Raw genomic sequence first — 23,002 nt, 5'->3', positions numbered from 1 at the left:
ATAACCACTAGAGTTCTCCTGCTGGCGCACGAAATCTCATCCCAGACCATAACTCCAGGTATAGGTCCAGCGCGTCTATAATCCGTTCAGCATAAGAATAAACCTGATGTAAACATTGCACTATATATTCTTCCGCATTTGCTGGAACCTCATTGGATTTCCGTTTCACGTGGGACTGCAGCGAAGCTGTCTCGAGTACTGTCAAGTACCATAATAAGGGTACGTTATGTGCTGTGGGTTACGCGCACGACTTAGCGATAACACGGGACAACTGCTTTACCGGCGCAATTTACTTGGACAGCACTGGCCGGTCAGTTGGTACAGCTAGCCTGCAGTGACGTGGCCATCTGCAGTTCACACATAAAACACGGGACAATAGCTTTACCGGCGCGGTTTACTTGGACAGCACTGGCCGGTCAGCTGGTACAGCTAGCCTGCAGTGACGTGGCCATCTGCAGTTCACACATAAAACACGGGACAATAGCTTTACCGGCGCTATTTACTTGGACAGCACTGGCCGGTCAGCTGGTACAGCTAGCCTGCAGTGACGTGGCCATCTGCAGTTCACACATAAAACACGGGACAATAGCTTTACCGGCGCTATTTACTTGGACAGCACTGGCCGGTCAGCTGGTACAGCTAGCCTGCAGTGACGTGGCCATCTGCAGTTCACACATAAAAAGAGACGAGCGGAGGAGCAATACAGCTCCGAAGTCATCTAATTTTTAAGCAGAATGAAGTAATACACTGCAGATCTCCCACAATACGCTCCTTAGACGACTGGAAGAAAACGGCAACACGTTATCGTTTTCAGCTAACGTAATTAAAAACAATAATGATGAAAATTCCTAACAAAACCAAAGGGTAATTTTTCTGCATGAGCTGTATGAAACGTAAGGGAGCATTGAAGGATTTCACAATATAGTTAAATATTGAAGCCACTGAAGGATTTACTTACAGTCAGCCGTCTGGTAATCTCTTAGCTCCTCCCTTATCCGAATCCGAGAAATACATTTCAGTTCTCGAAATGTCACCTGCTATGTAGACAACGAGCCTATGAACAACAGAATCGACGAAGCCAACCAGGTACATCATTTTCTCTTCTTTTATGATGAGCCTTTCTATATCCCGGCAGCGTTCGGTAGTGACGTGTGGAAAAGCTGTGTGCGTTAGTTCCAGTACGTCTGGCGGCTTAACAGTCTTGTTACTTCTCGGGCCAAATCCCGCAGCTTGGCTCCAGATCAGTCCTGTTGGGTTCATATAGTAGTGGTACAGTGTCAAATCTATAAATGATGCATTTGTATGATGTGCACGATGCTGTGAAAATGATTGTTTTTCATGTTTCTTCGATACTTATCTACCTCTGTGGTATAAAGCGATGGATATAGTCCAAATAAACAGGATTTGGTTTCTAATTTTAGCGTTAAAAATTAAACTATGTTTTCTTAATTTAAACAACTTTTATGTACAGTCTTTCATAAAACATCGATAATTAAGGATTTGTATCTGAAGTGAACACAGCAATTTCTCTTGCAATATGTGATTAGAAACAAGAAGACGTACATTATTCATAAAAAATGATGAGCTTTATAATTACGAGATGTAGGTATCTCAAACTGAAACTTCCTAGCAGATTAAAACTGTGTGCCGGACAGAGACTCGAACTCGGGACCTCTGCCTTTCGTGGGCAAGTGCTCTGCCGTGTGTGTGTGTGTGTGTGTGTTTTTTTTTTTTTTTTTTTGTTCGTTGCGTTTGGTCTGGCCGTTCAAGTTGATCGTTGATTCCTTTATTCAGTTTTTTTTTTATTACAGAGGGCAAACAGCCCTCTGACCGAACACGCTGAGCTACCGTGCCGGCATAGTTACCCTCGCACGACCCGTCCTCAGAGTTTCAATTCTGCCAGTACCTCGTCTCCTCAAATGATACTGGGGAGAATTAAACCAAAGCACGAATAACCGCAGTAAGTTAACATTCCATTACGCTCCCGACTGCGCTACACTACAGTGGAATTGAATGTTAACTGCATTATATACAAACCTTCAAAGCCGATTATCTCCGTAAATTTATGAAGAACATTGAGAACAACTTATTTTTCGGCGATTTTTAACAGTGTTCCACGCGCATGTTTCACTACGGAACAGAAAGTAGCCTCAGCCATTTTCATACTGCGCATTAACAGTGCGACAATCAGAGCACAACGTTGCAGAAGCTGTAAATGTACACGATGTTTGAAATAAAAACTACGTAGTTAAAGCGTGATTAAGAAAAACGTCGATGGCTGTTAATACATTCTAATACCTTAAAGTTACATTTAAGGGAGGTATGACGTCAAACGGGACGACTTGGAGCAGGAAAGACACCACAGGACATTTTAATTTCCACTGTCTATACTTTTAAAAATAAATTCATAAAATTTTGTCAGAATGACCAAAAAGGATTCATGATTTACACTTATAGTGGTGGAAGTTCAAAAATATAAGAAAATTATTTTTTAAAATTTGTATTTCACCTTTTTTTCATTCATCATTGGCTGCATTTGTTGCTATAGGTACACTTTTCTTCATAAGTAAGGGAGATTCTTCGATGAATTTTGCACAGCATACAAACCATACTTACAGGTGTTTGAAACTCTAGAATTTTCCAAATCAATTAAAAACTGTGGTAAAAATTGAGGTAATTAACTATAAAATTTGAGTTTTTTCTAAACATGAAGTTTAAAATATAACAGCACATTCATTTTTTCATAAATTAAATAACTTCTAGAGTTTGTATGCTGTGCAAAATTAATCGAAGAATCTCTCTTACTTATGAAGAAATGTGTACCTACAGCAACAAACGTAGCCAATCGAAGTGAAAAAATGATGAACTTTCACATGTAAAAAAATTATTTTGTTATGTTTTCGAACTTCCACTGCTATGATTGTGAAACCTGAATCCTTCCTGGTCATGCTGACAAAGTTTTATGAATTTATTCGTAAATGTAAAGACAGTGGAAATTAAAATGTCCCGTGGTGTCTCTCCTGCTCCAAGACGGCCCGTTTGACGTCCTACCTCCCATAACGTAACTTAGTAATAAGATATAAAATACATACGTAGGAGCTACTTCCAAGAGCGTAACAACCCAAGTGTACGTGTGCAACGGCTTCTGACCAATCATCGCGTTTGTGTTTGTTTACATCAGGTTTATTCTTATGATGAAGCAATTATAGTGCGCAGACAGGCTGACTCCGAGCCTACAACTGGCCTACTCCTAACCGACACACGGCCATCACTGGCACCGAGGCGGAGTCAGCTTCCATCACAAAACAAAACAGACCTCTACTCCGCCTCCAATTCGATCTCGCATGACCGAGGCCCACGAGAGAGACAGGCCGCGGCGCGTACGTCACGAAGGTAGGCCTGAACTCGGTCGCTCGCTCAGCTCAGCAGGCAAAATCTTTTCTAAACCTGTTAACTTGCACCTGGGGGTGTATGTAATAACGAGAATTGCATCTTATACTGAAATCTGCTATTATGAAGTCTTACTGATTAACAGTACTACGTGTTCTCGCTTCCCGCGCCCGAGTTCCCGGGTTCGATTCCCGGCAGAGTCAGGGATTTTCTCTGCCCCGTGATGACTGGGTGTTGTGTGATGTCCTTAGGTTAGTTAGGTTTAAGTAGTTCTAAGTTCTAGGGGACTGATGACCATAGAGGTTAAGTCCCATAGTGCTCAGAGCCATTTGAACCAGTTGAACAGTACTACAACAAAATTTAAGATCAATACTCGATATAAATGGTCTAACGGCTTGTTTATAGGATTTACTCCACATCTATATCTACATCCATACTCCGCAAGCCCCCCGACGGTGTGTGGCGGAGGGTACCTTGAGTACCTCTATCGGTTCTCCATTCTATTCCAGTCTCGTATTGTTCGTGGAAAGAATGATTGTCGGTATGCTTCTGTGTGGGCTCTAATCTCTCTGATTTTATCCTCATGGTCTCTTCGCGTGATATACGTAGGAGGGAGCAATATACTGCTTGACTCTTCGGTGAAGTTATGTTCTCGAAACTTCAACAAAAGCCCGTACCGAGCTACTGAGCGTCTCTCCTGCAAAGTCTTCCACTGGAGTTTATCTATCATCCCCGTAACGCTTTCGCGATTACTAAATGATCCTGTAACGAAGTGCGCTGCTCTCCGTTGGATCTTCTCTATGTCTTCTATCAACCCTATCTGGTACGGATCCCACACTGCTGAGCAGTATTCAAGCAGTGGGCGAACAAGCGTACTGTAACATACTTCCTTTGTTTTCGGATTGTCTTCTACTTAACAGTCCTCATTTAATACAAGAAGTGGTGCCTTATGCAACTGATAATCATTTTGGCATGATTTAAATTTTATTGTACCCTAGTACAGTCGTAACATATTAAAGTAGGCCTATGGACTTCAGATCATTGTAGGACTAATAACAGTAAGACTCCATCATAGCTGTTTCCAGTAGAAGATGCAATTCTCGTTTGTACGTATACACGTAGCTACGAGTTAACAGGTTTAGAAACTTAGTTTATCTGCTGAGTTGAGCGAGCGAGCAAGTGCAGGCGTTGGCGCAGAACTGCCTTCGTGACGTACGCGCCGCTGCCTGTCTTTCTCGTAGGCTTCGCGCATGACACCACTGACGTCACAAATGGCAGTGGTTCGGAGTCAGTGGAATGCACGCTACACGGCGTCTAGCTCGGAGTTGTCCTTATAGTAACCGATCTGTAACAGTTCGTTGTGTCACTGTGGTGCCAACTGCTGCTCAAATTGCTGCTGCAGATGGAGAACGATGCGCCAGAGTCGTACTCCGAACACGACGGTCTTCCCTCTCGGTAAGCCAAGTGGCCGTCCTCGTTCAAACTCTGTGAGGTATTATTAATGGCATCTTTTTCGCCTTAACGGCATTCTTCACTAACATCAACGCAAACTTGATATGTATCCTCATAGTGGCGCTACTGGTGCGACGTTTTTATAGCCATCATCTTTCAGATGTAGAAACACGAGTACCAACTTTAAAAAAAAATGGTTCAAATGGCTCTGGGACTTAACATCTGAGGTCATCAGTCCCCTAGAACTTAGAACTACTTAAATCTAACTAACCTAAGGACATCACACTCATCCATGCCCGAGGCAGGATTCGAACCTGCGACCGTAGCAGTCGCGGGGTTCCGGACTGAAGCGCCTAGAACCGCACGGCCATCACGGCCGGCTACCAATTTTCGTTTATGTCGCACAGCTACTTCTTAATGTTGCGATTTTTTTCCGCCATTGTGTGTATGGACTGCCAGGTTTACACATGTACAGAAGTTAGTAAACATTACAACATGCGGTTCACAAGGTATCAACTGAAAAATAGGTATTTTTAACACATTCACCTCTAAGCACTATCGTACACGTCATATTACAGCTGTTGTAATGTTCACAGTAAATATTCGTATATCTCACGGTCAACTTCAGTGCATTTTTGCACTCTTGGGAGATCACGTCGTGTTGCTTGTCTGAGTACCTCTGCACGGTATCTGATGAGGGCAGTGGCGTCCATGTGTGTGTGTGTGTGTGTGTGTGTGAAATCTTATGGGACTTAACTGCTAAGGTCATCAGTCTCTAAACTTAAACACTACCTAACCTAAATTATCCTAAGAGCGATCGATTAATCCGGCGCTGCAGTGGCGTTTATGACGGCATAAAGCAGTTCATCTCGCTATTTACCTTTCGTCTATACACCTCAGACTTCATCCAACCACGTAAACAAAAATCTAAGGGCGTGAGGTTGGCGAACTTGGTGGGCAGTTAATCCTACTACCACGGCCAAATCACCGATTAGAAAAGGTGCGGTTGAAGTGTTCCCTCACACGGCTGTTAAAATGCGTTCTATACCGGAAAGCGTTCGGAATAGGGCATATATCCATATAAAGTTTTTTTTGTTTTGTACAGGAAAGTATCATTTTTGAATGACTGTAGAAGGGTACAGGATGAATTGGATAGAACTACTGTTTTGCTGTCATTAACGGCAACGTGCTTCGAATGTTCAAATGGTTCAAATGGCTCTAGGCATTATGGGACTTAATATCTGAGGTCATCAGTCCCCTAGACTTAGAACTACTTAAACGTAACTAACCTAAGGACATCACACACATCCATGCCCGAGGCAGGATTCGAACCTGCGACCGTAGTAGCAGCGTGGTTCAGGACTAAAGCGCCTAGAACCTCTCGGCCATATCACCTGGCGCTTTGAATGTGGGAAAATGTAACTTACTGAAGATGCGTAGGAAAAATTCTCTTATAATGTTCGAAAACAGTATTACTGGCCGGCCGGAGTAGCCGAGCGGTTCTAGGCGCTCCAGTCCGCAACCGCGCTGCTGCTACGGTCGCAGGTTCGAATCCTGCCTCGGGCATAGATGTGTGTGATGTCCTTAGGTTAGTTAAGTTTAAGTAGTTTAGAGTTCTAGGGGACTGATGACCTCAGAAGTTAAGTCCCATAGTGCTCAGAGCCAGTGACCGTAGCGGTCGCGCGGTTCCAGACTGAAGCGCCTAGAACAGCTCGGCCACATCGGCCGGCGAGCCAGTATTAGTGGTGTGCTACATGACACAATCACCTTGTTTAAATACCTAGGCATAACATTGCAAAGTGACATGGAATGGAGCGAGTACGTAAGGTCGATTATAGGGAAGGCGAAGGGTCGACTTCAGTTTATTGGCTGAGTTCTAGAGAAGTGTAGCACATCTATAAAGGATACGAAGTACGGAACACTTGTGCAACCCTTTCGTTGGTAATGCCGGAGAATTTGGGATGCACACTATGTCAGATTAAGAGCAGGCATCGAAGCGATTCAAAGGTGTGCTGCTAGATTTGTTGACGCTAGATTAGATCAACACGCGAATTTTACGGAAATGCTCCGCGAACTCAAATGGGAATCCCTGGAAAAAGAAGACGTTCTTCTTGCCTAACACTATTGAAAAAGGTTAGGAAACCGGAATTTGCTGCGGACTATGGACCTATCCTCCTGCCACCAACATTGCATAAGGGCCGTGAAGAAAAAGACAAATTCAGGTTCGAACGGAAGCATACACGGTGGCTTGCGGAGTATGTGTGAAGCTGTGGAATAAAACGCACACCGCTAACATACGGCGCAATAAATAACCGTATAGTATTTTTCGGAACCATCACAACCACATCGCTAAACACAAATAAACAGTCCCACACAATTTACGCAAACAGTATCCACAATAAGTAGCTGTTGCCAATTCTAACAACAGTTTTCCTGTAAGTGACATTTATCTAACGTATATTATTCCTTTCCTGTAGCTCCGTGAATCCCATTTCCGCTAGCAAGTAAAACTATGATTTGAAATATTAAATTTATTGCCAGATAAAATCATTTCAGACTCAAATTCCCAAAAATTAAAAACAAATCTCATTTCTTCCACAGTTTTAATGAAATAATTATAAAATGAGGGTAATGTATGATCTAAGCAACTTTGATTCCATTATGACGTTTTGGATTTATAATATGAAATAAAATCGAGGGCAAAATAGTACTAATTTGTACAGGGCACAACAAATGGCCAAAATTGTACGATGAGCATTACATACTGAAGTATTACACACAATTTTACACATCCAGTTACGTCACATTAAACAAAAGCGGCTGTCTCCTTACTCTGGGATGTGATTTATGACCAGAAATGTGCTGATAAAGGCGGAGGAGATATATTACTCATACAGCAGGACAAGGTCAGATCATTAATATGTGTGCTGTTGTGTATAATCATATCGCGCAGAAACCTTAGAAAACAGTCAAGGCTTTACAATGTACGTACAAGGTAAAATACATTTAGGTCAAGGCAAACAACTGGTCGCCTTGCTTCCTTTGCCCCATCGACCAAACATTATTGATATCGAACAAGTTGATAACGTACATTTATAATTAACGGAATTTTCCGCCGATGCTTTGCAGAACATGGTAATACTTAGAAAAAACACTTTCCTGGTTATCTACAACAACTTTACTAATGTACTAATATTTTTTTTTACTTCTTAGGCCACTTTGCTAAAAAAATGAGCTACTATTTAGTTTGTAATGACTTTGTTCCCGATAGAACGTTGAAACTTCTTATGAAATTTTAACAACTACTGATAAAAATGTAGCACTTTTGGTGAGCAAGTATGTCATTATCGAGGGAGAACGTTGTACCAAGTGACTTCAAACGGCCGAGCACCTCTAAGAGGTGTGGCCACTGTTTAAGAAACAATGTTTATAATCATAATGGAGATCAGACTTTGACATCCCATCTCCGGGGAAGTCATTGGAGGCATAGCTCAAGCTAGAAGATGGGAAGGATACAGAATGAAAGCGTGTCTTTCTCCAAGGAACCATTCCGGCATTTGCCTGAAGTGATTTAGAAAAAGGGGTTGGAGACGCAATATTCAGAGCATACAAACGGCAGCAATCTCTGATAACCATCTCACCTACAAGCAACTACGCAACCTATGTAGTTGGTCAATCAGTGAGAAATACAAAACTCAAGTATGCCCACTCGCTAACTGTGGACTTCCCAGTGACACTATTCTATGGAAAAATCTACGAGATCTTGGAGTAGGTAAAACTAAGTCTGCAGCTGAACTCCTACTTTCTGTTTAGGATCTAAAGGACTATTTCTCGACGCCAATATCTTCACTTGAAGAACGCATAAGGATGCAAACCATCGACTCTCTTAATGTATAAGTAGTCCATTCAAGGACGTAGCCAGGATTTTGTCAAAAGGGGCGGAGGGAGTCCGATTTCATAAAGAAGACCTTTAAAAGGCTAGCGTTTTTCATTTATTCTGAAAATTTACGTAAATAACCATAAAACATTTTATTCGGCAATATTCTTTGAATTTTCACCAAGCGGAGTTATGCATGAAATGTATTCGTAGTTGCGAATATGGATAACCATCTGCTGTATAAGGGAATAACGACAATGAAAATTTGTCCTGGTGCGGGGCTCGAACCAGGATTTCCCACTTATCGCGAGCGATCACCTTACCATTAGGCTATCCGTGCACACCTCACACCACCAAAGTCACTGCAGTATCATTTAAGCGGAGATATAATCTTGTTACTTAGGAGTACTGTTTTCTGGCAAACCAATATGAAGCATTCTTGCTCCAGTCTCTTTCCTGCTGCAAGGTCATTTTACATTCTTCTTCTTTCAGCCCGGATATGAGCTGAGACAGTTATCAGGAACGGACGAGAGCTAATTTTTTGAAAAAAAAAAGGAGAGATCTCTATTTCACTGAGAAGCGAGAACAATTTTTGGTGGTGAAAATGGAAAGGATCGGGAATTAGGGAATCATACAGTTTCTCAGAATTCCTCATTAAGTATCCATCTGTCACCTGTTGCAATGTAAGAAAGACCATTTTCTGCACTAAAGAATGTCCCGGCAGACAATTGCCTGAGCCTAAATGATGAAAATTTGGATTTTATCTATTTATCATACGGCTTTGAGTGCCGGGATTCTCCGAAGAGATGCGCGGCCTGCCTTCGATGCAGTCCTTTTCATTTCAGCAGAGGGGTTGCGCCTCTAAGAGAACTGGAATCAGTCAGGAATGAAAGGTGTTCGGAAGAAATACACTCCTGGAAATTGAAATAAGAACACCGTGAATTCATTGTTCCAGGAAGGGGAAACTTTATTGACACATTCCTGGGGTCAGATACATCACATGATCACACTGACAGAACCACAGGCACATAGACACAGGCGACAGAGCATGCACAATGTCGGCACTAGTACAGTGTATATCCACCTTTCGCAGCAATGCAGGCTGCTATTCTCCCATGGAGACGATCGTAGAGATGCTGGATGTAGTCCTGTGGAACGGCTTGCCATGCCATTTCCACCTGGCGCCTCAGTTGGACCAGCGTTCGTGCTGGACATGCAGACCGCGTGAGACGACGCTTCATCCAGTCCGAAACATGCTCAACGGGGGACAGATCCGGAGATCTTGCTGGCCAGGGTAGTTGACTTACACCTTCTAGAGCACGTTGGGTGGCACGGGATACATGCGGACGTGCATTGTCCTGTTGGAACAGCAAGTTCCCTTGCCGGTCTAGGAATGGTAGAACGATGGGTTCGATGACGGTTTGGATGTATCGTGCACTATTCAGTGTCCCCTCGACGATCACCAGAGGTGTACGGCCAGCGTAGGAGATCGCTCCCCACACCATGATGCCGGGTGTTGGCCCTGTGTGCCTCGGTCGTATGCAGTCCTGATTGTGGCGCTCACCTGCACGGCGCCAAACACGCATACGACCATCATTGGCACCAAGGCAGAAGCGACTCTCATCGCTGAAGACGACACGTCTCCATTCGTCCCTCCATTCACGCCTGTCGCGACAGCACTGGAGACGGGCTGCACGGTGTTGGGGCGTGAGCGGAAGACGGCCTAACGGTGTGCGGGACCGTAGCCCAGCTTCATGGAGACGGTTGCGAATGGTCCTCGACGATACCCCAGGAGCAACAGTGTCCCTAATTTGCTGGGAAGTGGCGGTGCGGTCCCCTACGGCACTGCGTAGGATCCTACGGTCTTGGCGTGCATCCGTGCGTCGCTGCGGTCCGGTCCCAGGTCGACGGGCACGTGCACCTTCCGCCGACCACTGGCGACAACATCGATGTACTGTGTAGACCTCACGCCCCATGTGTTGAGCAATTCGGCGGTACGTCCACCCGGCCTCCCGCCTGCCCACTATACGCCCTCGCTCAAAGTCCGTCAACTGCACAAACGGTTCACGTCCACGCTGTCGCGGCATGCTACCAGTGTTAAAGACTGCGATGGAGCTCCGTATGCCACGGCAAACTGGCTGACACTGACGGCGGCGGTGCACAAATGCTGCGCAGCTAGCGCCATTCGACGGCCAACACCGCGGTTCCTGGTGTGTCCGCTGTGCCGTGCGTGTGATCATTGCTTGTACAGCCCTCTCGCAGTGTCCGGAGCAAGTATGGTGGGTCTGACACACCGGTGTCAATGTGTTCTTTTTTCCATTTCCAGGAGTGCATTTTAGGAACGAGCGAAATAAGGAATGTGGTGTCATCGCATACCCCTTCTGCTCTCCACGAATTGCTCCCCATCGCTTCCTATTGGAACTGGTTTTCAAAACTAAATGCCGCCCGGATTGGTAATGATAGTATATCAAGCAATATTTTTAAAGAAATGCAACTATATCTTTATGGGCCATGTTTTTGTTGATCGACGCGAATTTTGGGAGACACAGACAAATCTAAGTATATTTTTATGCACTGACTTTAATTTGATATTATTTTCAATGATGTCTACCGATCCGCTGTCTTATGGAATACAGAAGTATTACATACCCCAAAATTCTAACAGCATCCAAATAACGACTCCAGTGCTAACATTGAACTGCTATAGATAGGTAATTAGACTATTGTAGTCAGTGAGCACATATTATTAACTTACCGCAACACTAGCAGACGAATCAAAATCGGTTTTCCTCTCCTTTATTATTAAAACTTATTCATAATTAGAAACTATCACAACAGCACACTGGAAAAAACGGTATCATTTACATTACATTCAACTGCAAATAAGAACTAAACTTATTAACAAAAGAACAACTGAGCTCAAGTAAGGTCAACAACTTGATTTGGCTAAAACAGGGATGGGAGATAGCCGATAGTGCTTTGGATGTGTAGATAGTTGAAAGCTATCGTTGGCCTCGCTGACTATCGATAGTACGTATCCCTTTTTCGTCGTATGATTGAAAATCAAAATATCTCTCAATTTCACTACACAGCAACTAGGTCATGTGTAATTTCATTTATGTGATAGGTGGAGCCCGCCCTCCCGCCCTATCGCTACGTCCTTGGTCCATTGCGAGTATTCGTTCGGCTACTGCAGGAAATGAGAATATAACAGCGCAAATTATGAATTTTCTGGTCAGTCCACTACTGCCCAAAATAACGAGCTTTTTCATCCATTCTCTGACCTCTAGTCTTTTCCCAATCTCCCGGAAGCAGGGACTCATAAAACCATTACCCAAGAAGGAATCTGCCAAATAACCGTCAGACTACAGACCCATTTGCATTCTACCAGCATTATCCAAGGCTTTAGAATAGATGGTTCACTAACAGTTTAGCACTTATTTAGCATCAAATAACATTGTTACATTCACAGGTGAACATTTTTGTTCAAGTGCTGTACAGTGGTTCCAGTCATACCTTACATTCCTCCAACAGTGTGTAATGATTGGAATTAATAGGTCAGAATGAAGGGATGTAGTATCAAGGATCCCTTAAGAATCAGTACTGTGCCCGTTGCTTTTCTCATTATATGTTAATGATGTGTCAGCTATTCTCTCCCACTGCAAGTATTGCCTATACACGAACGACTTTCAGCTATCTCTCAGTGCAAGTCCAATAAAGTTGCGCACAACCATCCAGCATGTAAATGCTGATTTACTTACCTTATCTGAGAGGGCGGAGAACGTAGGTTTGTAACTTAGCCCATCTAAAATGCAAGCAATCTTAGTCGCTCACAAAAGACTTATTACTAGGCAGTTCACAGACTCTCTTCCACCCTTAATCCTAAACATCTTCTCCTTCTGCAAAGAACTTGCACTTATTCTGGAGGATCACATAGACTGGACTGAGCACTCAACTGCAGTATGTAAGACGGTGTCAGCGTCACTTCATTCACTACAGAAATATAAAAAAAGAGCTTAAAAAGAAATTATTACAGTCAATAATATTCTTCATACTTAACAATGGTGATGCTATTTTCCGAGGTCTTTCGTACGAAATCTCACGCTGGGTAGAACTGGCGCTGAATGTTTGTTGAAATGCATTTGTGACGTGCGCTATTTCGACTACATCACTGCTATCTGCAAACAATTTTCAGGGCCACGTGTCGATAGACGTAGAGACTATTACACTTTACGTTTCCTCGGTCGTCCTTTCAGTCATGGCACTCCCTCTTGTTTATCTTCAACTCTTAACACTACTGTCTGAATAGCACAGCACAAATACTCGTTCTCAACAAAGTAAAATCCTCTCTCTGCCATCACATAACACTGTTATGTTCTCTAAATCCTTTTCTGTGTCAGGAACCTGACTTCGGGACAATCTTCCTAAAAACTTCAGAGGAATTAAATTCTTTCCAAACTTCAAAAGTCAGTTAATGGCTTATCCTCAATCACAGAAGCTATCTCTCCCATATACAAGTCTGCAGCTCACACTCGTCAGTCCCCTCTCCCCCACAACTTTTCACTTTCTCATATCACCAGAGTTCTTTATTTAAATTCTACTCTTTTCTGATAGACATTGTCACTGTCACTTCAATCCTCTCCTCGTTTTTTATACTTTCCGCATCTATAATACGAAACGCGTATTCAAATGTGCTAAGTTAATCTACATTGAAGAACCAAAGAAGTTGGTACACCTGCCCAAAATCGTGCAGTGCTTCCGCGAGCACGCACAAGTGCCGGAACACAACGTCGCATGGACTCGCCTAATGTCTGAAGTAATGCTGGAGGGAACTGACACCATGAATCCTACAGGGCGGTCCATGAATTCGTAAGAGTACGATGCGGTGGAGATCTCTTCTGACCACACGTTGCACCCCAGTTATGCTCAATAATGTTCATGTCTGGGGGGTCTGGTGGCCAGCGGAAGTGTTTAAACTCAGAAGAGTGTTCCTGGAGCCACTCTGTAGCAGTTCTGGACATGTGGGGTGTCGCATTGTCCTAATGGGATTGCCCAAGTCCGTCGGAATACACAATAGACATGAATGGAGGATGTACATGTCACATGTCAGAGTCGTTTCTAGATGTATCAGTGTCTTACACTGCTCCATATTGTTCGGCTCCTCACTCAGTTGACTATTTGATGGCATGTATTGTCTTCTTCTCTGCACTCGCTGACAGTCTCTCTACAGTGTCTACAATCAGAATCATTAACAACTATACGCTGTTGGGGTGTGCAGTTAGCTCCAAGTATGCTGAGGCAATAACAACAAGAAAAGAATATGAATTGTGCAGATATCAACAAAAAAATTAAAAAGCACTCCAAGCCAATGAAGACCCAACAGTGCCACATTCTGCACATTAGGAGGCATACAGTCAACACAACTATAGGCCTGCGCGGATAAGAAAAATGTTATCCCCTACTGCGCAGCGGATATTAAAATACCGTAAAGAGTTCTAATCCGTTCGGTACTCTGGTAGGCTTGCAGTTGGTGTGAATGTCCGTCTGTTGCAGCTGGACCTCGTACTCTATATTCCTTACACAGAACGCAGAGGACTAGCGTGACCACGTCGTAATACTACTACTACTACTACTACTACTTTCTTTAAGTTTCCACTTTCTGTCGTGATTAATGAAACGAAGTATCAGAAATTTTTTTGCAGAGTACTTTCTCAACACTAGGAACTCATATGAAGTCGTGTTACCAGTTGCCCATCTTGCATACTGTTAGGTGTTAACATTTAGCTCGTTTACGAAATGTACGTTAATTCACCATAAAGGTTAAATCATGTTGATGTGCTACATTCCTCAAACTACAGAGTGATCATAATTAAACTTTCGCTACTTGAAAGGGCCCCCATAAAAAACGAATGATCGTAGATCAATAAAACTTTTGTAAACATTTGTAAGAACATGCGGAAGAAAAATAACGAATAAACCAGTGAAGGAAACAAATTTTAATTTCCATATCAGGGGGATAACAACTGTTAATTGAGGGTACGTTTACGTTCCAGGTTACAAACGCTGAAAATGGACGACTCTCTGCATGCGCGACAGCGTGGAATCGCACTATAGATTGCTCTATTGCTTCTGAAACACATTAGGTGAACCATGGAATGTTGAGCTGTCCTAACACAGCTCGTTCAGTGCTTGAAGACCGCACTTTGCATCCAGCATTTTCAGCCGTGGCAACATTAGCTTCTTCAACAATTTGTGACGCAATTGGCCGTCAGCGTCTCCCACGACCAATTCCCAAATCGCCAGTTACTTAGAACATCTGATCATGTTCTTCAAACCAGGTGCGGAAAGATGACCTGTCCGTATTACTTTTATGCGACGATACTCGCGAATAGCAACAGCACTACTGCTGTTGTTTTGATAAAGCTGATTTACGAGCTAAGTGCTGCTCACCATGTGCAGACCCATGCTGAATGTCTGCAACTGTAATGCACTGGATGCTTGTGTTTTAACCCTCCGTCATCGTACCAGTAACGGCGCCTAAATGTAAATCATGATACTAACAACGCAAATCCTGCAGCGCACACTAACAGTTTTCCGTATACACTGGCTCAAGTAGAAAAAGTTTCAATATATCCACTCTGCAATAAGAATTGCATTGTGTACTCATAAACATTTTTAAGAGAAACGGTGTTAGAATCGTTTATTTTATCCCGAACGTTAGCGGCAGGAGTCAGACCCTCAACCGACCACTGTAAGCGATAATTAACACAGTGGACTCACATTCGGGATGACTACGGCGATCCTAATTAGGTTTCCCGTAATTTCCAAAAATAGCATAAGGCAAATGCCGGGATGATTCCTTTGAAGGGACAGGGCCGGATTCCTTCCCCATCTCTCCTGAATTTGAGTGTCTGCTCTGTCTCTAATAACACCGGTGTTGACGGGACGTTAAACACTAATCTTCCTTCCTCCTGAAGCGAAAATTCCCATGGATGGTGTGTACCAGAACAACCTCCATGTCGCTTTGAGGCAGCTTCCGTTAATTACGTAAGTGACCTCGGTTAATGTAAACGAAACAGAAATGACTCAGACGTGAGGCAAATGCTTGTACGACGAAAGCACGATGTACATATAATTGTGCAGAAAATTACGAGGATCACCATATCCCCATATTTAGCCGTTGCAGATGTCAACAACGCTTCTACCGTCTCCAGAACACTACACGTTCAAGCCAATATGATGGAAATCCGGCAATAATCATTAATATTACAAAAGGCTTTAATATGCAAATGGACGAAAATCGGATTACTGGCACTCTCGTTGAACTTTGAACCACAAAGCAACTATTGTTGCTGATACCTGCATAGCAGCAGGTTTTTATCCACAAACTCAGTATTACTGTGGATGTTCTTCTTCTTTTTTTTTTGTTAAGGTTTGACCTATCTATTACGGGCAGGATGCCCTCCCTGCCACTGCAGTTATCAGAAGTCTAAGGGAGTGAAGCCGTATGCGCCATCTGACTGTGAATTGATTAAGCTTTGTTCTGAGTAAGAATTTTGTTTTAACTATTTATGTGTCGTATTTTATGAGGGGTAAATTGGGGACCAGTCCAGAATTTGCTTGAACGAGCTTAGAAAACAGCCTTAGACCCACACTCATGTTGGCTGGCGCACCATGGCCATTCTATATGCATCTGACTCATCACCCTTTCTTTTAAGATAGCACACTGCGCGTACGGGTGTACCCTAGCCTTCGTGATCACTGAAAGATCGGTACCGTAGGGAGCTGTAGTATATCCCTAGATTCCTCACTTGATACTGGTACTTGAGACGATGTAAGTACTCTTCCGAGAGCGTCTCGCAGCTCAGGTTTTCCTGCATTTCCGTGACGCTCTCTCATGATCATACAAACGTGTGACCATTGGTGCTGCCGTTCTTTGCATATTTTCAATGTCTGCTGCTAGTCGTATGTTGTGTGGATCCTACACACTTGAGCTATACTCTAAGATGGATCACATGAACGTAGTGTTGGAAATCTCATCTGTAGACTGACTGCAGTTTGCCAGTATCTTACAATGAAACCACCATACTCAGACACATGTTGTGATAGCTGCTAGTGACGATTTTAAACAAAGCCTTACTTCAGCTGTTTCTGGACGCAAAGCTATCTAGGACCAGGGACATCATAGTTGCTTCATGATGAATGGCATTACATAATATAATTTTTGGAAATTAGTTCCTCTGTTTCGCTTAACGTATCTTTTTCCTCTTTTCGTTAGAATATCAGCACGAAAATGTACATGCGGCAGACGCAGTATATGAAGTAGCTGCGGATAAAAAATGACAAATTATTACCTCATAGTAAGCAGGTCTACAAATTGCTCTTCGAGAGAAATTACGTTAATATTTTTGAGTTAAATCTTCATATCTTACACAGTTCTGGTTCCATAATGTTTAAAGTAAAGTGGAAATTTTGCCATAACATTGTAACTGTTTGGAAAGTGCTTATCTGGGGAAAATATCTGCTGTGTGGATGATCTACATTCAAAATGTACATCAATATCTCTTCTTCTTTCTTGTTGTCAACAGCCACATTTTTAGTGTGAACAGATCACAGTTACTGTCAATGGACGATACACGAACATAGTTTTGCTTCGCACTCTGTGATTAAGCCACTCAACCAGCAATATTAGCAACTGCAGGGTAAACAGTCCTGGAGTCAGCGAGACGCCTGCGTGGACAACTACTTGGCAGTTGTAGGCTGGTTAACTGTGCAATCAAGCATCGTACAACACTTACTGTCAGCTGGCTAGTGAGATATCTTCGACACACAGCAACATCAGATGTCTATACGGTGTACGGAGAAGTACGTCACACAGCTGGTTATTAACATCGGTGTTTCAAACCAACGCTGCTACTCATCTACACATACTTCGGATTTAGCTCCTCAGTTGTTAAGCTGATTTCATCCGTTTCTAGCCCACTCTCACAAAATCTCCGCGGTAGTAAGAATGCGAGTCTTCTCTGTCGTCTCCTGCAACTATAGAAAATATTTGCATCTATTAGTACGATGAACAATAACCTGATTAAGGTTCCAACCTTAACATCACTGAATTTGTCTTTAACATCATACAAAATTATTTTTGTAACGTGATACCTTTAATTGGTGGCTGCATCAGTTTTTAATTAACTACTTACATCTACATATTTACTCCACAAGCCACTGTACAGTGCATGGTGAACTGTACATTTTACCAATATTATCAATTTTTCCCTGTTCCATTCGCAAGGGGAAAACGATTGTCTATACAGGGTGTTACAAAAAGGTACGGCCAAACTTTCAGGAAACATTCCTCACGCACAAAGAAAGAAAATATGTTATGTGGACATGTGTCCGGAAACGCTTACTTTCCATGTTAGAGCCCATTTTATTACTTCTCTTCAAATCACATTAATCATGGAATGGAAACATTCAGCAACAGAATGTACCAGTGTGACTTCAAACACTTTGTTACAGGAAATGTTCAAAATGTCCTCCGTTAGCGAGGATACATGCATCCACCCTCCTTCGCATGGAATCCCTGATGCGCTGATGCAGCCCTGGAGAATGGCGTATTGTATCACAGCCGTCCACAATACGAGCACGAAGAGTCTCTACATTTGGTACCGGGGTAGAGTAGACAAGAGCTTTCAAATGCCCCCATAAATGAAAGTCAAGAGGGTTGAGGTCAGGAGAGCGTGGAGGCCACGGAATTGGTCCGCCTCTACCAATCCATCGGTCACCGAATCTGTTGTTGAGAACCTTACGAACACTTCGACTTAAATGGGCAGGAGCTCCATCGTGCATGAACCACATGTTGTGTCGTACTTATAAAGGCACATGTTCTAGCAGCACAGGTAGAGTATCTCGTATGAAATCATGATAACGTGCTCCATTGAGCGTAGGTGGAAGAACATGGGGCCCAATCAAGACATCACCAACGATGCCTGCCCAAACGTTCACAGAAAATCTGTGTTGATGACGTGATAGCACAATTGCGTGCGGATTCTTGTCAGCCCACAATTTACAATTTGATCACGTTGGAATGAAGCCTCATCCGTAAAGAGAACATTTGCACTGAAATGAGGATTGACACATTGTTGGATGAACCATTCGCAGAAGTGTACCCGTGGAGGCCAATCAGTTGCTGATAGTGCCTGCACTCGCTGTGCATGGTACGGAAACAACTGGTTCTCCCGTAGTACTCTCCATACAGTGATATGGTCAACGTTACCTTGTACAGCAGCAACTTCTCTGACGCTGACATTAGGGTTATCGTCAACTGCACGAAGAATTGCCTCGTCCATTGCAGGTGTCCTCGTCGTTCCAGGCCTCCCCAGTCGCGAGTCATAGGCTGGAATGTTCCGTGCTCCCTAAGAAGCCGATCAATTGCTTCGAACGTCTTCCTGTCGGGACACCTTCGTTCTGGAAATCCATACATCAAATGGGCATCTGCCAACTCCGCATTTGTAAACATTGCAGTGACTGAAAAACCACGTTGAACACTAACCTGTTGATGCTACGTACTGATGTGTTTGATGCTAGTACTGTAGAGCAATGAATCGCATTTCAACACAAGCACCGAAGTCAACATTACCTTCCTTCAATTGGGCCAACTGGCGGTGAATCGAGGAAGTACAGTACATAATGACGAAACTAAAATGAGCTCCAACATGGAAATTAAGCGTTTCCGGACACTGGTCCACATAACATATTTTCTTTATTTGTGTGTGAGGAATATCTCCTGAAAGTTTGGCCTTACCTTTCTGTAACACCCTGTATACATTTGTACGTACTCTTATTTCTCTTATTCATGTGATCGCTAATTGAGATTTGCGTCAGTGGTCGCAGAATTGTCACACAGTCATCTTCGAATAGAGGTTCTCTAAATTTATCCAACAGGGTTTCGCGAGGGCTGCAGCGTGTATCTGCCAAGGATTTCCGTTTAAGTTCTCTGAGTATTTCTGTTACACGTTCGTATGGGCTATGCCGACCTATTATGATCCTAGCAACGCATCTCTGAATTCATTCGATGTTCGTTGTCATGCCTGCTTGATAAGGACTCCAAACACCGCAACAGTAGTCTAGAATTGGGCGTTTTTTATGAGATTTCGTTTACAGATATATTGCATTTTCCTAGAACCCTTCAAACAAATCTAAGTCGCCCACTGACCTTCCCTAATGCTGATTTTTATTCGATATCCCGTATTAGATGGCCTCTTAGTGTTACAGCTAAATACTTATACGACGTGACGTGCTCAAGATGTTCCCCACTAATGTTGTAGTCAAATCCTATTGTGTTATTTCATTTTGCTATAGGCGTTATTTTGCATTTATCCAGATTGAAAGAGAGCTGTTACCCATTAAAGAAAGTGGAAATTTTCTGCAATTCTTTCTGTAATTCCTTACGATCGTCCAACAATGATACATTCTTGTAGTGCTGATGATCCTATCTCATAAATAGTTTATGTACACTGAAAACGAGATCCTCTCACACTTCCTTTGGCCACCCCAGGTGTCACTTCCGTTTCTGTGGAACATTCACCTTTCAGCGTAACATACCGTTTTCTGCAAGTGTCATGTAAAAATGCTGAGTAAAAGTGAACCGAATTATTAAGGACTTAACTTTTAATTTGTTCCTGATGTGACCGAGAGATGGTGATAATAATGCGATGACGTTTCTCAGACAGAGGGGTATTTTTCCCCGAGTTTTGCGGCTCAGCTAGTGTTGCCATTAATAAATTGCCACTGATAGCCAAGATAGCGATTTCCGTTAAAACGAAGCCTTTGTAATAAGAAGCCGACTTTCATGCGCAGGGATCCACCTGCAAGGTGAAATTGGTGGTAAAAGTTCGACACGGCCTAGGAAGGTAATACCACAAACCTGACGCTTAATAACTAGCTGCAGAAAGACGTAGTTTGTTGGTCACAGAACTCAGTTCCAATTTCGCCAGTCGACTGTTTTCCTCTAGATAGGAGTCTTTAAATAGGAACCAGAGGGCACAGCCACTCTCACCTTTACAGCTCGGCTTCGAAGGGACAACAGGCGTTTCTACGATCGGTATAATATGCATCCACGTCACTTGGACCTTCAGTTTAAATGCCTTATCGGTAGAAGTATTTAATGGTTGCTGAAACCTCAAAGCAATAGGAAAAGCAATTAATTCGATGAGCAATTCTTTCGTATGTATTATTACTAACTGGTCGCAATACCACATCTGATAATTTGTAGCAGTAGAACTGGATGGCCGCCGGCAGCTTCGAGACAAGCCGCTACTGAACCATCACCCGTCAGTCTCTCTCTCTCTCTCTCTCTCTCTCTCTCTCTCTCTCTCTGTGGATCGCTTTATTCCTTAATCTTTTTGTTTACGAGTCAAGTCTTACTATTCAATCGTCTGAGTCGTGTATGTCAGATTTGTGCTTGTGTTCATGTTTGACGATTTATGCCATCTTTACCAGCTTTTCAGTGCTGTTCCTATCCAGTCAGTGTACTTTAATTTTCTGTATTTCTGAAATCTATAATGTATCTCTTTTAATGTAATTTTATGCATACTAATCTTGTTGAACTCCAAGGCTATTGTTCAGTTGACCTCAAACATCTTTTTTTTTTTAGGTTTCCGTCGCCAAAACGGTAAAAACGGAACCCTTATAGGATATCTTTATTGTCCGTCAGTCTGTCTGTACGTCTGTTAAGGTCCCTTTCTCTTAGGAATGGGTAGAAGTATCAAGTTTAAATCACCCCCTTGCAGAGCCACCCGCATTCCCACCCGCACCGCCCCCGCCTGTCAGCACGCACGCTGTTCGTTGGTTCCTTTCGTCAGTCGACTCGACTGGATCGAGTTATCGAGTAGTTGCACTTTCCTAAGTAGCACGCGCGTCCGCGTCATCGTATTTCATACGTTTCTGTCTGGCACATAGATAGCTAACACATACCTACGAGAAAAGTCGCGGCAATTCTAGTGATCTCGATACGTTATTCTGTCTGGCAATTGTTCTAGAAAAGTCGCGAATATTCTACTGTTTCCTTGTATAGAGAATCTGTGATAGCCGGCCGCGGTGGTCTCGCGGTTCTAGGCGCGCAGTCCGGAACCGTGCGACTGCTACGGTCGCAGGTTCGAATCCTGCCTCGGGCATGGATGTGTGTGATGTCCTTAGATTAGTTAAGTTGAAGTAGTTCTAAGTTCTAGGGGACTGATGACCACTTCAGTTGAGTCCCATAGTGCTCAGAGCCATTTGAACCAATCTGTGATACGTGTCGTTATAAATACTAACTATTCGCCGAATAGGAAGCAGAAATATTAAGACTAAAGAATGAGTAAGTAAAATGTCCTAGTTTGTAGCAAGTGTAAAGATTAGTCAAGACAGAGAGTGATCAGTTGATTGTGACGTAGTTCTAGATCTGACTATCCTACTTTGCACATGCTCTACAAAATATTTGCTTGTCTACCTGCATCTATTGTTACAGCAGCAAGAAGTTTTTCAACATTGCGGCGTACAAAGACATGGCTCAGGTCGACAATCAAGGAGGATCGACTTAATGGCTTAGCTCTGTTGAACACTCACCCTGTTCATTAACTGTCCTATTGACGATGTAATTAACCAATTTGCCAGGAAGAATAGGCGCATAGCATTCATCATTTAAGGAAGAGAACCACAATTGTAACTTTTTATATCATAATATGTCATTATCTTGTATACGTGTATAATCAGTTTAAATAAAACTTTCTTAAACTTTGTATGTGACTTGATTATTTTTAATTACGGTAAAAGTAAAGGTAGCTCAAGATATCTCTGGCGCCCCCTCCTTGAGGTTTTTCTGTATCCGCCACTGATTGAAATTTACATTATGTGCCTCGACGGTGTAAAAATTTAAGCTTCTAAGTCAATGCAGTCAAAAGATACCGCCATTTATGTCACATATTTTGATACTCGCGAAGTCATTTATCAAACCCTATAGATGAACTATCTATAAACATAATTAAGTTTGTAAGGAGTCCTCAGAGCGCGACTTCTAATGACACTTGTCCGGTTTTTATTTTAGTCTAAGTACTATTCTCCCTTGATTAGTGTCTGTAAGGCTCCCCTCCTTACCTATAATTTTATCCGTGTCGCTAGTGATATATGTGACGGTCAGCACGAAATTAAATGTACTTTGTAATCACGGTCCTGACAGGAAATTTTCCTGACTGGCTCCCAGTTTGATACAACTCGGACGACAGCAGAGAGTAATTATGATGCAACCCC

The 23,002-nt window shown here is 42.9% G+C and overlaps 1 long non-coding RNA gene across 1 annotated transcript in view; it reads left to right on the top strand.

Moving 5' to 3' along the window:
• Window positions 1-22,494, top strand: part of LOC126299564 (uncharacterized) — a 76,552-nt gene extending 54,058 nt beyond the window's left edge. Inside the window, exon 2 of the long non-coding RNA XR_007552827.1 lies at window positions 22,224-22,494. This is a non-coding gene — a long non-coding RNA (uncharacterized LOC126299564). The remainder of the gene's footprint in view (window positions 1-22,223) is intronic.
• Window positions 22,495-23,002: the final 508 nt, after the last annotated feature.

This window comes from Schistocerca gregaria, chromosome X, assembly GCF_023897955.1.
Source record: "Schistocerca gregaria isolate iqSchGreg1 chromosome X, iqSchGreg1.2, whole genome shotgun sequence".
NCBI classification, from domain to species: Eukaryota; Metazoa; Arthropoda; class Insecta; order Orthoptera; family Acrididae; genus Schistocerca; species Schistocerca gregaria.
This window is presented reverse-complemented; position numbering and strand designations above follow the sequence as displayed.